At 42.1% G+C, this 15859-nt stretch overlaps 1 protein-coding gene across 5 annotated transcripts in view; it reads left to right on the plus strand.

Moving 5' to 3' along the window:
• Nucleotides 1–280: 280 nt before the first annotated feature.
• The window catches only part of PRRG1 (proline rich and Gla domain 1), a 37008-nt gene continuing 21429 nt past the window's right edge, over nt 281–15859 (plus strand). For 2 of the 5 annotated variants that reach the window (XM_075430427.1, XM_075430436.1), the window contains exons 1-2: nt 285–369; nt 967–1043. The gene's annotated coding sequence lies outside the window, so the exon portion shown is untranslated. Of the gene's footprint in view, nt 370–966; nt 1044–15859 lie in introns of all 5 variants that reach the window. The other 3 variants (XM_075430395.1, XM_075430417.1, XM_075430406.1) reach the window with 2 other exon arrangements.

A 15859-nucleotide genomic window follows, 5' to 3' on the forward strand; every position in this document is an offset into this window, starting at 1 on the left:
AGGCGTGGGGCGGCGGAAGGGACCACCCTACACAGCGAAAGAGGCCGCAGCCCGCCCTTCGTGGCCGCGGACCCCGTCCCAGCCCCGGCTGCCGCCACGGCACAGCGGCTGAGGGGCGGCGACGGCGGCACACACCCACCCTGGGGCTCGCCCCGCCCTGCGGCCGCCCCCCGCTCGCGGCCCCTGGCGGCCGGCACGGGGAGCCGCCCGCGGCGCATGCGCGGCGGCGTCCCCTGCTCCGCCGGGCGCAGCGCCGAGGAGTTCGGGGGCAGCGCGCGGGGCGGCGGCAGCGCGCGCGGCCGGCAGCTGACGGCCGCCTTCGCCGCCCGCACACCGGCTGCCGGCGGATCCCCGCCTCGGGCGGCAGCGGTGAGTGCGGAGCGGCGCCTCCTGCCCCGGGCCGGGCCGGGCCGGGCCGTGGTGTCCCGGGAGCGGAGCGGAGCGGACAGCCGCGCCGTGGGAGGGTCGAGGCTGGCGGGCGGTGCCCCCTCGCCTACCGGGGAGGGGAAGGGGGTGCCCGGAGCGGGGCTGCCTGTGAGGGGCCCGGCGGGGGGCCCAGGGGGTGAGCGGGCGGGCGGGGCGGTGTGCGTGGGGCGGGGGTCCCGGGGGGGGTGCGCCCGGCGGGGGGGCCCTCGGAGCTGGGCGGGGCGCGTCGTGCCCAGCCGCCCTCCTCCCCGCGCCGGGCTCCGGCGGCCGCTGAGAGCCACCCCGAAAACTTCTCTCGAGGGGTTTGTGCCGTTCCCGGCTAAGCCAGGCAAGAAGGTGTTTTGGCTGTGTTTAACAAAGGAGAAAGTCCTGCGGATTTCCTTTTTTTGAAGGAAGTCAGTGGTTGTCTCCACGGGCAGCTAATAAATTTTTTTCTCCTAAGTTTTAAAAAAGTACCACCACCAGAGCAAAACCGCAAAATAAAACCGCAGCCAGCTGAAGCTTTCGTGCTCCTGTGAAAACTTTCTTCGCTTTTGGCAGGGTCGGGCAGAGACTCCGTCTGTGTCGGACCTGCGGCAGCCAGGGCAGTCACTGCGGCTTTTGGGACGCCGAGTGGGGTAGGTTCGAGCTGGGTTCTGCGGGGGTCTGTTGGACCCCTCCTGGGCCTAACACTGGCGAGGGAACAGTTTATTCATATCCACAGGAATTGGGAGGGGTGCGGGGAGCCCCGGTGTCATCACAGCTGAGACTGGGATTGAGCATTGCGTTGGTTGAGGGGTGAAAGAGCAAGCGGTGGCTAGGCTTGTTGGGGACAAACCAGAGAGGAGTGGAGCTGGTGGGTAAGGGGAAGAAGGCTATGACCAAATGAAGACACTTGGAAGAATCTCAAGTTTTCATTGCCCTGTCATCATGGGTAAGTCTGGGCGGAGAAGCGGGACAGCTATGCAGATGTTAATGTTCTAGATTAAAATCGACACCTTAAATTTATTATTAGTACAGGCTGGCACTGTCACTGAAAAAAAAACCCTAGTTGTGCGTTTTCTGCAGCCTTGCAGCTTGTTGCTGCCTTATGTACCACCTTCTCCCCATGCTGGCACTGTTGTTTGTACAGCTGTGGAGTGAAGTGGCGTGGCGTACTACCCACAGGTTCACACTAACCTTTTAAATGTTTTTTCTGATTGACCAAGTGAGTACTTCCGTCTGGTTGTCTGCACTGCCATGGGGATGCCTATGCGAGCTTAAGGGAAGATGTATGATAGGAGAGGGAAGGAGTTTATTTTTGATGTATAAATGAGTATGTATGTATGTAAAAGCACTGGTTTTTTATGTATGTATCTGTATGTGCACACATAGGCACGCCAACACCTGTGTGAAGGGGTTGTGCAACTGCGATGTTGTGCATTCTGGGTCTTATGTTGAACAGAGGGAGTGCCATTGATAAAGCAGCTGTGGGGGAGGTTTACAAGTGCAAGAGGTGAGGAGCAGTCTGAGTAGACATACCCAGTAAGGGTGAATTTGCAAGAGTAGTTCTCGCCAGACCAGGCGGGTGAGATAAGACACCAAAGAAGAGAGGATGGGGAATTTCTGTGTGAGAGTACTGCATGGAAACAGAGGAGTGAGACTTTTTACTCCTCTGTTCAGCCATCTCACTTCAACCTCTTTTAGACAAGAAAACTTTATTTTCCAGAAAAGGTTAGGATAGAACCTGGAATTCCTGAGTCTCTCCTCTTTTTTTTTTTTTTTTTTTTTTTTTTGAATTATCAGATACCAGGATGTTCCAAGGCAAAAAATGGATTATCCCTTTGTCACGCAGGTTCATCTAGAGATTTGCATTCAGTTGATGCTGTAAGATAATACATTAGTTCAAACAGCAAAGCATTGCATCTTGTTATAACACATGTAGATGTTGAGATTATAATGTGGTGATGTCAGTTTTCCTTTGTTAAAAGTGAGTAGTTACATACAGCTAAACTATACTACTATTGTCATTTCCAGAAGCACCCACAAATGAAGAACAGAACTATTTTTTTTAGTTAGCTTTAATTCAGCCTCTTTGTGCATGTGGATTGAACTACAGTTTTATATTGAGTAATAACATATTGTTTGTTGCATAAAAAAATCCTGTTATACTCAAGATACTAAAGAAATGAAGTGTTTTGGTCTTACCCTTGTTACTTTGGTTGTGTAATGTCAAGACTTGTTTTCTGATCGTTACTCAAATCTGCGTTCAAATTCTGCTTTGACTGTGGAATTACAAATTTCCTAGTGTCTTCTATTGTGCTTATCGCCTTAATGTCTCAGTACTTGACAAATCCCCCCCTTAATTGACAAAACTCTCCCAAGACAAGGAAATAATCATCCTTCCACTCCACATGAAGAATGAAAGATAAAACGGTGGAGACCAAATTTGATTCAGGTAGTGTCTGTTTTTTTTTCAGGGTATTGAGTTCAGCGTCCCAGTTTATGTTAAGTGCACATGTGCAAGTAAATTGGATATCTGGTCTAAGCCTATGCTGCTTTTTCAAATAAAGCACTCAGATTTTGGGAAAAGCACCCCTAAAAGAAAATGTGTACATTTAGTGTCCACACTGAAAACAGCATTTTTAAGTAATTTATTTAGAGTCATGGAGGAGTTCTGTGGCAAAAGCAGAGATAAGATACACTTCAGGACAGTGCTAACATTTTAGACCACAGCATTGTTTACTATTTTTGTTTGTTCTGTTGTTTTAAACCTCCCTTTTCCCGTGATCCTCTTTTCCATCATTTTGTCCCGCCTACCTGTGTGACCTCCCTCACTTGTGATAGCGTAACCATTTCTGTATCAGTCTGGTGAGGTGGATCACAGAATTGGTCAGGTTGGAAAAAAAAAACAAACCACAGAACTGACTTACTTTTGAGCCTGGATCCTTTACCTGGCTCCTATAAACAGCTGGATGGGTGAGGGAACAAGAGATGCGGTTGGTACCACTTACCTGCTGTATGAGTGCTGGGAAAAAACTAAGCCATCTTGCCCCTGTGCTTCCCTTTTCCATTAATCACATAAATTTTATAACTTAATTTCCTCCCATTTACTCAACAAATGACACCGGGTTCCTGTAGGCAAGAATTTTATTTTCTTCCACCATCCTGTTAAGAGCTTCTGCTTTCAGTTTCTCAGCTCAATTTGAACTTCTCTGCTGCCTTTTATCTTGCTTTTTCATGAATTCTGTCATCTGTGTTTCCAGTGTGCTGTCTTTCTCTGGCTCATGTTTCTTTAATGTATTTTTTTTTTTCTTCCCTCAGCCTCCAAAGACCATCTACTTTTTTTCCTCCATCCCTTGCTTCCTTTCCTCTTCCACATCATGGACAAAAGCGCTTGCAATGTGCGGTAGGGAACAATACAAAACTGGCAAGGGAGTGGATTAAATGACCTCATGTCTAATATCTGTTCTCCTGCCAGACATTTTTGTTTGAGTTCAGATGTTGTTAACTATTTCACCTTTTAAAATCTAATCTGACAGTGCCCAGCCTCTTCCTTGTTTACCTTTGTTTTGTTTACCAGTTCTTGTTACATAGAATTTGATACACATTTGTGAGGTCTGAAATAGCTTAGCCCATTCTCTTGTTGCCAGCAGTTTTGATGATGCTGATTATCAAGTGATCCATGTTTGAATCAGTTGTTGAATACCATTATTAAAATAGCTACATCTCCGAAACAAAGCCTGTCTTCATACTGAAAGTTAAAGAAATTACATACTAACCACCTGAAATCACATCATGTGTTTTGGCTTGCTAAGGAAACACATTTGTTGAAAGCTATTTTATGCATTTTTCAGGCTATTGCTTGTTTTAATGATAGATAATCATTATGTAAAATATCTTTAACTTTTACTAAAAGTTATGCATTTGTTCAGAAATACACTTGTAAAATCAGACAAGAAACATATTTTCACAGCCCAAAATACTGGAGTTAGCATCCAAGGTTAAGACTCCTGGACAATATAGTAGCACAAGAAGCATAGCCTGTTTTCAAACTGGGAATGCTGCTTTGTGCAATTTTTGTGTTGTTGTTGTTAGTAAATGTCTTTAAACAGGTGAGAGGCAGACTGTCCTCCAATTGCATCTTGAAAATTTGAGATCACTTACATTTTATACGTTACATTGTACTGTGTACCTGTTCAGTGCAGTGTTTCTTTCAAAGCATTCGCATCAACCTCACGTCACTTCTGAAATAAATTTCGAAAGTTGGCTTCTCATGTTTTAAGATCACCTACTCAACGTACTTTCAGTTTTTCAATGTGAGTGGTCAGTCTGCACCGATACGATTGCTCCAACAGTGGTCAGATTAAGTGATACTAAAATCCAGAGAGAGACTGTGTGAAAGGTAGTAGTGGAGGAGGAAACTTCTTAATCCTGGTGAAGTAGTTCATTTTGTTGCCTGAAACTGCATGACTTCTGCGTTTGCCAGAACTCTAGGGTAGGTGAGGTTTTTTTGTTTACACTAAGACATTATACCCTGTCATCGTAATTCTGGATGTTCTTGTTTTGCTGGGCTCTTTTTTTTTCGTGCAGTAGGAGAATGAATGTCATGGAACGCTTTGAAGATTCACTTTACAGCAATTCCTCATTAAATCCCTATTGCTAAATTAGCTGTCTAATATAACTGTCTAAACTGTGTAATATTTATTGTAATTAGCTGTATTTCTAAATATTTACTACTCAGCATTGAAGAATGGTTCCTTTTTGGCTCAAAAAGTATGAATTTGTTAGCTTGCTGGTATGAGGCAGTTTATGGGAATGCTACCAGGAAAATTCAGTAGTGGCTTCATCAGATGTGACCTTTTGCACCTGCCTGTACCTCCAGGTTTATCAGTGTGCTATTTACTAACCTTGTGTGTACTTTTCAGCTTTTATTTGCAGAGTATTACTCTTCAAACTGTTTGTTAAATAAAGCTGGGAAGAGAAGCAGCTTTCTGTTCATCTGTCTCTAGTCTTCATTCTCATGGCTATGAGGAAGGATTGAAAGAGCAGCAGAATTATTAGTTGTCTGTCTTCCTATAGATTTCCCATGTGGCAGCTGAAATTAGTACAGCCCTTGACATTTTATTTCAGTACTGCTAGCGTAGTTTCGAGTATCAGAAATGAAAAGGACTCACTGTGCTATTTTGTTGGCTGCAGTTGGTTATCAGAGCTGTGGGCAGCAGGAGAATAAAGGCATGGCTTGGTCTGGAGAACTGACGGCGTGGCTTTGTAAGCAGCCTGACTGATCTAAGTGTGTCCTGCTCCCTGAAAACAAGAGTTCTTGCTTTTCCCCTTCATCCTGGCTAGGCTTTGCAGTTTGACCGCTTCCCTTGTGCTGGCACTAGCGCTCTTAGTGCTGTGCAGTCAACTGAACCAGGGAGCTGATTTGTTTCAAAGCGAAACCAGCCGAACTAAAACAAGCATGCCGAAACTCACACATACAAAAGGCTTTCCACTGGACTACCTCTGGCTGGCTGGTCGGCCTTGGGGGCTACCAGCCAGACCTTGTATTGACTCGTGGGAGGGAGTGGGACAGTGTGGTTGTGTGGGGGCGGACTGCCTGCTCAGACGGCAGCTTTAGCTGGGGTCAGTTTAAGTGCTGACTCCTATACTATCGGTGAAGCAGCAGTGTATTGGTATCTTTCTCTGCTGACATCTTTGAAGAACAGCAGCAGACTGCTCAAGGGGGAAGACACGAGGAAATCCCTCAAGAGGGACAAGATCCTGGTGAACAGATCTTGGGGTCAATCTCAGAAAGTGAAAGCAAAGGTGAACAAACTCATCTTTTATGGAAAGGCTACTTATGACGAGCTGCAAAGAAGTGCCCAACTACAAGCTCGTCATATCTGCAGTTATCTCAGAAAAACAGAAGTACCAAAGCACTTTCACTATGGCCATATTTTAGGAACTCTTGGCAAAGGTTTGATCGAAGTTTTAATCTCAATGTAAGAAAGAAATTTTTTACGGTGAGAGCAATCATTCACTGGAGCAGCCTCCCCAGGGACATGGTGAAGTCCCCATCACTGGAGGCTTTCAAGGTGCAGTCGGTCAGGGTGCTAGATAACCTCATGTAGGCTCCCTTTCCTGTGAAAGACTGGACCAGACGGTCTTTTGAGGTTCCCTCCAACCTGCGCTCCTCTATGGTTCTATGATTTTTTTATTTTTTTTAATGGGGGTGAAGTGATCTATACCAGAAATACAGAAGGTGGAGATGCACCTGCTGATGGGCAGCATGCCTAGGAAGGTTCTCCAGTGACTTCTGCAATGTATTACATATGTAAATTAATACAACAAAATTACCAGATTATAAAAATATCAATGACGTATATGTTTGCATTAGAAGACTCCTCCTTCACATTCTCTAGGTGCTGGAGGAGGTATACAGCTTCTTGGCGAGGGGGGGCACCCTGTAAATCTTCTGAGAATGAATGTTGGACATGCTAGATCCTCTAGAGGATCTTTCAGTTATGAACAAAGTTTTCAAGAATTAACATTGTTTTAATTCTGTGTATGCTTTTGACACAGCTAAGATAAATTATATCTTCAAATATGGTTAATTGCACACAAATTTCACACATTAATTTGGCATATCAGTGTTGGGAACTTCATTATATGTAAAATTTTTCTTACCTTAAAGCTTTTAAAATTGATTCCTAAAGCTAAAATCCTTCTGAATTGTTTTTGTTATATGCTTTTTTGTTCTTCTTACTTACAGGCAGAATGCGTATTGTACTGAATGATTTCATAATGAGTGGGAGAGCATCAGCAGTATTACTGTTTTAGGTTTAGGAACTGCTCTATTGTTTTGAAAGTGCTGGAAAGTGTGGAAAACTCTTTGTAAGTATGTCCTGATACTGGTAGTTTGCTGACTGCTGGAACCTGTGCAGCTTCATTTCCTGTGGATTTATGCTGTGTGGTTGATCAGTTGTAAGCTGTGACTTAAAGCTTTACTGTAGTATTTATTTCTTTGTAAAGGACAAATTTGCATTAGATGTTAATTTGTCTTCCTGTCTTAAGTTATGACGTTCAGAATGCCTCCATCCTCTATACTAGTGTGCTTTCTTTAGGAAAACTATTTTAATTTAATGTTTGTATTGTTCTGTAGTAGTTGATTGGAATAGACCAGTGAGCAAAATTGTTCAACTAGAGGACATGAGGAAACCCCAGGTAGACACAAAGTCCTTTTCCTGAGGGAAAACAATGTCAAAATAGTAAAACCGTGTTAACACCCTGTGAAAAGAAATACTGTTGAAGTTTTCAATTTTTGCGTTTCTAGTCATCCTTACAGAACTGTACCCATTTAAAATAAAAATTGATGATTGATTTCAGTCTTAGTAAACCAAATATAATCTACGTTATTGAGACTACAAGGTAACTAAGGAGGGATGTAAAACTGGTTGCCGGATAGGCTGGCTTTGGTGGGACATACAGTCTAGGAAGTTCATACTTCCTTTCTGTGGCTGTCTTTGTGAGCAAAGGGGTAGAGGAGAGGGAGGCCAGTGGGAGAGGCGTGAAGCTGTAGTGCAGAGCACAGGACTGCATCAGCCCACATTGGGGGCTCTGATCCCCAGTAAGGGGTGAGTAGCAGTTGTAGGAAGGGAGGAGAAATTCCTTGACTCCTCTTCAAGGCTGAAGCCAAAACATCATGTTTTATTATACTCCAGACATATAAATCAGCTGGAGTACTTTTGTGTGTGTAAGTTTTTTCAAATCCTACTTAGAAAAAATTAAGTGTAGTGCGGTAATAAAAAACAATCATAATGTGTGCATCTTAGCATATTTGGAAATTCAGGTAAAGCTGGTGTGAGTGGAGATGGGCATGGGTGTTGTGAGAGAGGGAGACAGTAGTATTTTAAATTCCCCCCCCCCCAAACCCCGCAGTTTGTAGGGCTGTTTACCCTTCTCTTTTTACTGGTGGGTGTGACTGCAGCTGTTCTGTGGATTCTGGTGGTGTACAACTTTGTGTGCTCTCTTTATGCAGTTTTCCAGTATGACAGAAAACTTCATAAAAATCTGTGAAGGAGTCGTGCCTCATTATCTTTTCCCTAGTTACCGTATAATTCAACAAGATGAAATATGTATTTACGACTTTTCCTTCACTTCTATGCAATTTGATTTTTGGTTGGCTGGAAAATCCCATTAAAACATGCTCTGAAATGCTGTCATCTGTGCCTTGCTTCAGGGGAAGACAGACAGGGTGGAAATTTATATTAAAACATGCTGATGGTGTATAAATATTTGGAAGAGAAGGCTTTGTTTGCAGATTCTCTAGCTTAGTTTAGCACTTCACAAAGAAATTACTTTTTATTGTTTTCTGGCTAATTTTTCTAAATAAGGTGTAAGACATTGGTCTGCCAAACAAGTACGGAATGCACTTTCTGTAGAGAGCAGAATATTTGCGTCACCTTTGCCTCATCACAGCACAGCAGAATAAACTTTATGAAGTAATAGGCTTATGTTTGTTATAAAATTATTGTGTGTAAAACTAAGATGAAATATAAAATTATCCAGATTGCTTTTGGCTACAAAAGCGTACATAGTGAGATCTAGAATATTTCTGGTTTTTATTAATAGCTGCCTGAAGAATACTGGTAGTTTAGAGGGAAACTGATTATAAAAAAATAGCTGTTGCTCCTTGTGCTTCAAAGTATTGTAACAATTTCAAGAAAAACTTGAGTGAGTTGAGGATAATCTTTTTCAAATATATGGATTTGTCAAGTCTCTTTTTTTCTGTGAAAAGAGGAGACTTGAGTATTGGATATGGAGTGATACAGTTGGAGTGGCACGTACTCAGTTTGTGTTACTGGAAAATCCATGAAGGTACTACTTGTGACATTTGGGTCATGGTTTTGCTTTTTAAGCTGTGTTGGGGAAGAAAGTGTCTATAAGAGTTTCAAAGTAAGAAAAATGGTACATTTTTAGCTTTGATCTTGTGACCTTTTCTGAGTGGACAAACACTGTACCTGCAGTGAAATTATATTCCTCTGAATGGACTGTGCCCAGGTATTGTTGCTTGGCCCTTCTCTCTCATGCCTGGAGAGGTACAATCTGAAGTAAAGGTAGTACTCTTTTTCTCTTTTTTTCTTTTTTTTTTCCTCCCCTACCTGACACATAAATGCGTAAATGCTTTTAAAAGGCAGACAGCACTGTTATAATCTACTTTCTGCTTATCCTGGGTGTTCTGATGTGTTGGTTTTGGGGCAGATGGGAGACCCAGAGCCAAATAAAATGTAGCTAATGAGTAGGATCCATTAAAGAGACAACTTGCTGTCTATCAACTTGATTTCTGTTGTGTGCTGGTGTTTACTCCGCTGGTCCTAATCTGGTTTCAAACCACTTTTGAGAGGAACTGGATATAGTTACTCAGTCCATGCTGGGCACTGGACTACTTCGCTCCTTTCATGGCCAGGTAGTTACCAATAAAATGTGTATGTGGAGTCTCTTGTGTGTATGTGATAGTACATATTTGCTTTGAAAAACTGTGTAATACTGAAATCTGAAGGTCAGCTGGCTCCTGAACTTTAGCAAATAGTTGAAACATTTGGGAAATTATGTCTGGCCACAAACTGCAGAAGATGCTAAACTACGTATTAATAACGTGAAGGTTGTTGGAGACTAAATGGTTATCAGTTTTAGCATTGTTGGAAGGTAAGTGGTTAGCCATTTTAGCAGACTGGAGAATGTAAGTAATAACTGCTATACTGGATCAGCCAAAATGTCAGCCTGGCGTTGTGTGTTGTGCCAGCAGCTGGCAGGAGATGCTATGGGAAGAGTCTTAGAGCAGAGCATGGACAGAGTGAGCCTTCCCGGGTAAAGTCCTGGTTATCAGTAGATCAGAAACTTTATGGGACAGAGGATACATTTGGAGGCCTGTGTTAGAGTAATCACCAAATCTCTCCTTCATTTATTGATTTCCTTTCTGGTTTTTAAACCTATTTCTACTTTTGTCCTGACCAGCATCTTGCGGCAGCAAGTTCTGAAACTTAGGCACTGTGTGAAAATTTAGGTCCTTTTATTTACATCTATGTCAGCTTAGGTCAGTGGGTACCCTGCTGTTTTTCGTGTTGTGAGAAACAATGGTTAGCTGTAATGTGTTTATCTTCTCTGGTCACAGATATATAGCTGAGACCAACTTAACCGTGCAGACTCTGATCAGCTGAATGTCTGCCTTCTGTGAACTGAGTAGTGTATTGTACAGTGATTATTTAAATGCAAAGGATTTTTTTTTCTTAAATAAAAGCATCATGTAATTTTTAATCCATATACAATCCAGTTTCCAACTGGAGTTGAGAGCTTTGGAGTAATGTTCCTCAATTTGTTGTCTGTAAAGCATCAGGAGATGGTTTAAACTGCAAAATGAAAGTTGGCTTGTTCATAATTTACAAAATGTGCAAATGTTTCATTTGTATGAAAATAAGGGGACAAAATAGGGGAGGAAAGTAAAATGAGTGCACATTCGAAGTTTATTCTAATTTCGGGAGGCTGTGAGTGAAAACACACTATAAAGAAAACAGTCTGCAGCCATTCTGATACAGTTCATGTGGGCTTTTTTTCTTGAAAAGAGCTAACGGGTCCATTGATTGTTTTACCTTACTATAAATTTTTAAAAAAACACACAATAGCTATTCAATAAGCAGCTGTCACTTTACTAGAATAACATAAGAATTTATTAATACGTTGTTTAAAACTTCATCCACCTGCAAATGCAAGGCAGAAGGATCAGAATGTAGTTTCCCTGGTTTATTGTGTTTTGACTTTGTGTGTGACTTTATTTTAGAAACTGGTAACATTTTGGAGAGAAAGTTACTGAAAATACCGATAGTGGTGTTCATAAACGGGATGATAATTTTGTAGTCTCATTACAAGTTTTCACTCTTTGGGTGTGGGGGGCAGAATGTGCTTTTTTGTTTGTGGAGTTTTTTGGGGGAGATCAGGGGTAGCTAAGTTGTCTCCTCGTTCCCAGATTAGCTATGGATGTCCCTCTTTTTCTGGTGTTTCTGAGCAAACGCTCTGATATTTCTGGTTTTTAGCTCTTAGATTGGGCCTTGTGGTATAGTGTGTGTTAGCAGTGTTTAATTTCCACAGTAAGAACACAACATTTGAAGACAAGAGACAAACACATAGACTGCTTCAGGAATCTTTCACTGTGGTGAGGTTTTTAGTTTCTGGGTGGGTTTTTGTTGGTTGGTTGGTTGGTTGGTTTTTTTGCTTGAGGGAGAGCCTGACGTTGCCTCCGTTTTTGGCAACTTGCTTGTTAAAGTAATTTTGTAGCTCTGCAGGAAGTTTTACCAGACAGTCACTGTCACCCCATAACAATCTTTGTTTTTTTGCTGAGGAATCGTTTATCTAGAGCTTCCTTCCTCATGTCCTCTTACTACTTTGAGTGTGATCACACAGTATGCATTGGGTGTATCTGCAGTAGCCTTTTGGTTCAGATTAGGAGTGTGCTTTGGAAGCAAAACTTCCAACTGTCACCATTTACTGTACTTCGGTTCACATTGCAGATTCATTTCAAAGCACTCAGACTGAATTATTTTTGAACGAAAGTAAACCGGAAGATACGCTCTAAGAGCGTAGCTGGTGAGTCCCGCTGCTGCGTTCAGCTCATGGAATCAAATTAGAGCTGCCCCAAAGTAAAATTCTCAACTTGTGTGTTGTGTTAATGTTGGGTCCTCAGCACCGTTTTGTTCTTCACATTCACTCCCATTGCTCTGCATTCCTGGCTAGTGTGAGTATAGTCATGGACAGAGATAAACATAGTGCACTTGGAGGTTATTATTTAAGCCCAGCTATTCAAGCCTAAATTAGAATAGATAATATCAGAGTAGCTGACAATTTGAGTTTGATTTGGAAGCTGACACTTAAACAGTAATTAGGTCAGTGAGCACCAGAGCCATAATGAAGCTGTTTTGCTGTCTGTTACCTTTTGCCCTTTCCTGCTTTATTAGCCGAGTTCTCTGTTCTCTAACATGCTTGTACTTGTGACCCAGTCTCTAACCCAAATCACCACAATGCTCTGACACCTCTTGTGTGCTGGCTGTGCTCTTTCCCTATTCTCATCTCTTCAACTTTTTTTGACTTACCAGCTTGCAAAGGTCTATACAGGCTGTGGCTGGTCCTGAGCACGGTATATGCTTTCTGACTACCTACTTTCTGCCTGCAAAAATGCATAATGATTTACAGCTGCCAAAGGTGCCGTACTTCCTGAGATACTGCACAATTGGTAAACCCTGTCTTTACTTCAGTGAGAACATCGGTGTATTTTCTCTGTTCCTCTTGGTCACTGATTTTCGTGGAAAGTTTATGGTAGCGCAGAAAGAAATCCCAGTGTCAGATTTAGTTAAAAGGTATTGAAGGAGGAACAGAACATAGAATGGATAAATAACACAGTATCGTTAGTTTTGTGTCCAAACAAAATCAGGATAAAAACACATCCCTACTGTAAAAGCTTTATTTAATTGTTCACCATTCCCAGTTGGAAAAGGTGGAGAGGAATCGGTTATTATGTCAACACTTAAATGGATTATCAAGTTAAATACTCCAAATTTGAATTACCAAAGCATAGTGATATTGTGTAACTTAAAGCAGTGTCTAATTTCTTAGCTGACAGAAGACTGAAGTGTCTGAAATGCCGCTATGTAGGCTGCTCAGAAAGGCCTGGTCTCTTGGTGATTTGTGCAATTCTGGTTTCAATACAGATGTTATGTAAGTGTTCAATTATGCCTCCCAGGAACTGCCACAGCTGGTCCCCATGCACTTTAAAACAATGTAACCCACCAAAGTTCTCCCTTGATGAAAGAAGAGTGGTGTTACTTCTCCCAGATATCCTACCCGCCAAAACGTATGTATCAGGAGATTGTGCTTGTCTGGTTTTGAAGGGGGGTGGGAGGGAGGAAGAGATATCTTTGCATATAGCAACTCCCCTTTTGAACCACAGGAGCCTGGAAGTAACCAGAGAATAACCAGCCAGAATGTTGTCACAGCTTTAAAACAACAAAAAATGCTAAGTAAAGGAGGGATAATGAAGTTGAGGCAGGAGCTTAGGTTTCAGTCTCAGCCAGCTGAAGTCCTGTCCAGCTGCGGTCATGAGGAACCACCTTCTCTCTCATAACAGGGCGGTGTTCAAGAGTTGTACTCAGCATGCTGGTTCTGTGAGTAATGATACATTTTATTGGTTTCAAGACGTAATGGCAGCCCAGTAAGTACGGGTTTCTCTTAGTGATGTGGTGGGTGGTTTTGGGTCCATGTGTAATCGGAATTAATGATAATGTTTTATAATGCTGTGATTGGATAGCATGTACGGAGCAGAGGTTTTTTTCCAGTTCTCTGGTTCATTCTTCTCTTTGTCCCATGTAGTCTTAGTTGGGACAAATGTGTTGTATACTTGTCTGGTAGAGTAGTTTACGAAGTGTTCATCCCTCTTTATTCCCACCTGAATTCTGTGGAAAACCTTGCTGTTGCAGGGTTTAGAAACTTTATAAATACACGGTTCTCCCATATTCTTAAACTATGGGCTTCCTGTTCAGAAGGAAAATCAGGATATTTTTCTGGCGTTGAATCCATGTAAAGTCTTTTGTGCACTTTTCCTGGGGAAAAAGTTCTTTTGAAACAGATGGTAACAAGTAATGGTAGTCTTCTGGAACATTTTTTCCAAGGAAGTAAAAGACACATGTGATGGGACTAGGATTTTTAGGTAGGCACGTAACACATTTTGAATAAATGGCAGTCAGATAATTATCACCTGTCTTCCTGTGTAATCATTTAATGTTTTCATTTTTCTTCTAAACAAAGCTCCCACCGGAGTGTTTCAGTTGTTGCATTGCACCTGGTTTGGGGCTGGGGACTAGAAAAAGTGTGTTTATTTTTAGACTGAACATTGACTGATGTTTTAGTTACCAGTGTCCCTTGAATGTGCCTATGTTCATAAAAAGCTCCAGAAGAACCTAAATATTTTTAACTTTTAAAAATAGTGTAACTCTGTGTGGCATCTGGTTGTAAGTTTCATCCCAGTGGTCTCATTAATTGTACAGATTAAAAACTATAATTAGCAGCTGTATCCTCTGTTAGAGTTGTATCATAGAATGAAAAAAGCCACTTCCCTCTTCCCTACCTGGGTACTGTAATGCGCATCGCTCCCCAGTTGTGAGAGGAGCACAGTGGCCTTGCAGCTTTTTAAGTCCCAGTTAACACAGCAGGTGAGAAATGGAGTGAGTGAAAATCCTTGTTTTCCCCTCTCTTTGTAATCCCTTCCCTTAAGGTCTTGCTTTGTTCTTGATGTTCTGTCTCCTTAGAATACATGACAGGCAGTGAGTTAGAACAGTTAAGGAAGGCACTTTGGACTTCTGTGCCCTCCATCAGATCCTCTGTCCTTTAATGATACATGCAGCACACAGGTTTCCATTAAGCTTGTAGTTAGGAAAGGTACCCAGAAGAGGCGTACCTGCCAACCAAATATGGATATCTTAATAAATGCAGCAAAATCTTACAGCAATATTGTCTTGAGCCAACAACTTTTAATACTGAAATTAGTGAAGTTCACAATTTAAGGGATACACTGCACTGCTAGAATCAGATTGCCAGCTTTGGAAATGCGTATAAAAATATTCTGTGCTTTGTGCTTATACATAGTGTGTACAAGGTTTGGGCATTTTCAGGATCAAGGAAAAAAATATTTAGGTTAGTTGTGGAAAGAAGTGTACAGCTTGGTTTGTTATTTCAGTATTTGTTCTTGAAACTTTCATGTTTCTCCTCAGACACCACAGCCCTGTGGTGGTGAGCACAGTACTGCTGGTAAATAGCATGGGCCTTGTTGGTATGTCTCCTTTGCTGTCTCATGCTTTAGAGTTCTTCATATTTCCCATTGAGTCATATTTTCTACTAGAAGTGGGTAGTTGGTTGATCTGTTTTGGTTTTTACCGTTATACTGACAGCCAAGTAGGCAGTCAGTAAAGATCACTTGTTGGTCAGGTACTTCACCTTGTCATTGAACTCAGAATATGACACTTAGCTTGGCTATAGTGCTATCCATACTGCTCACTGTGTTGTCACTTTTTCCACAAGCAGATTTAAGGTGACGTGTAACCTCCTGGAGGGTGTGGAGGGGATAATATATAGAAGATAGTTGGAAGAGGGATTCCTGAAACAATAAATACTGGTGCTACTAGTAAGATACTATCTGTGGGGTTTTTTTGTTCTTGCATTTGTGTATCTACATGAAAAACATTGCTCTGACGCCATAAGACCATGCTAGCCTTCAGTAAGGTTCATGAATCCTTAAAAGCAGAAATAAAGAGTTGGGTAGAGGAATAAATGAGTCAGTAGCAAGTCAAGATGTCCCTGTAGTGTTGCCAGCCCTCTTCAGTTTTATTAGCTAGTGTATGAAGGTAAAAAGATTTATGTACTTGTCTGTGTTTGATCCCTTTTTCCGAACAAC

This window comes from Opisthocomus hoazin, chromosome 1 (assembly GCF_030867145.1).
Source record: "Opisthocomus hoazin isolate bOpiHoa1 chromosome 1, bOpiHoa1.hap1, whole genome shotgun sequence".
Classification (NCBI taxonomy): domain Eukaryota; kingdom Metazoa; phylum Chordata; class Aves; order Opisthocomiformes; family Opisthocomidae; genus Opisthocomus; species Opisthocomus hoazin.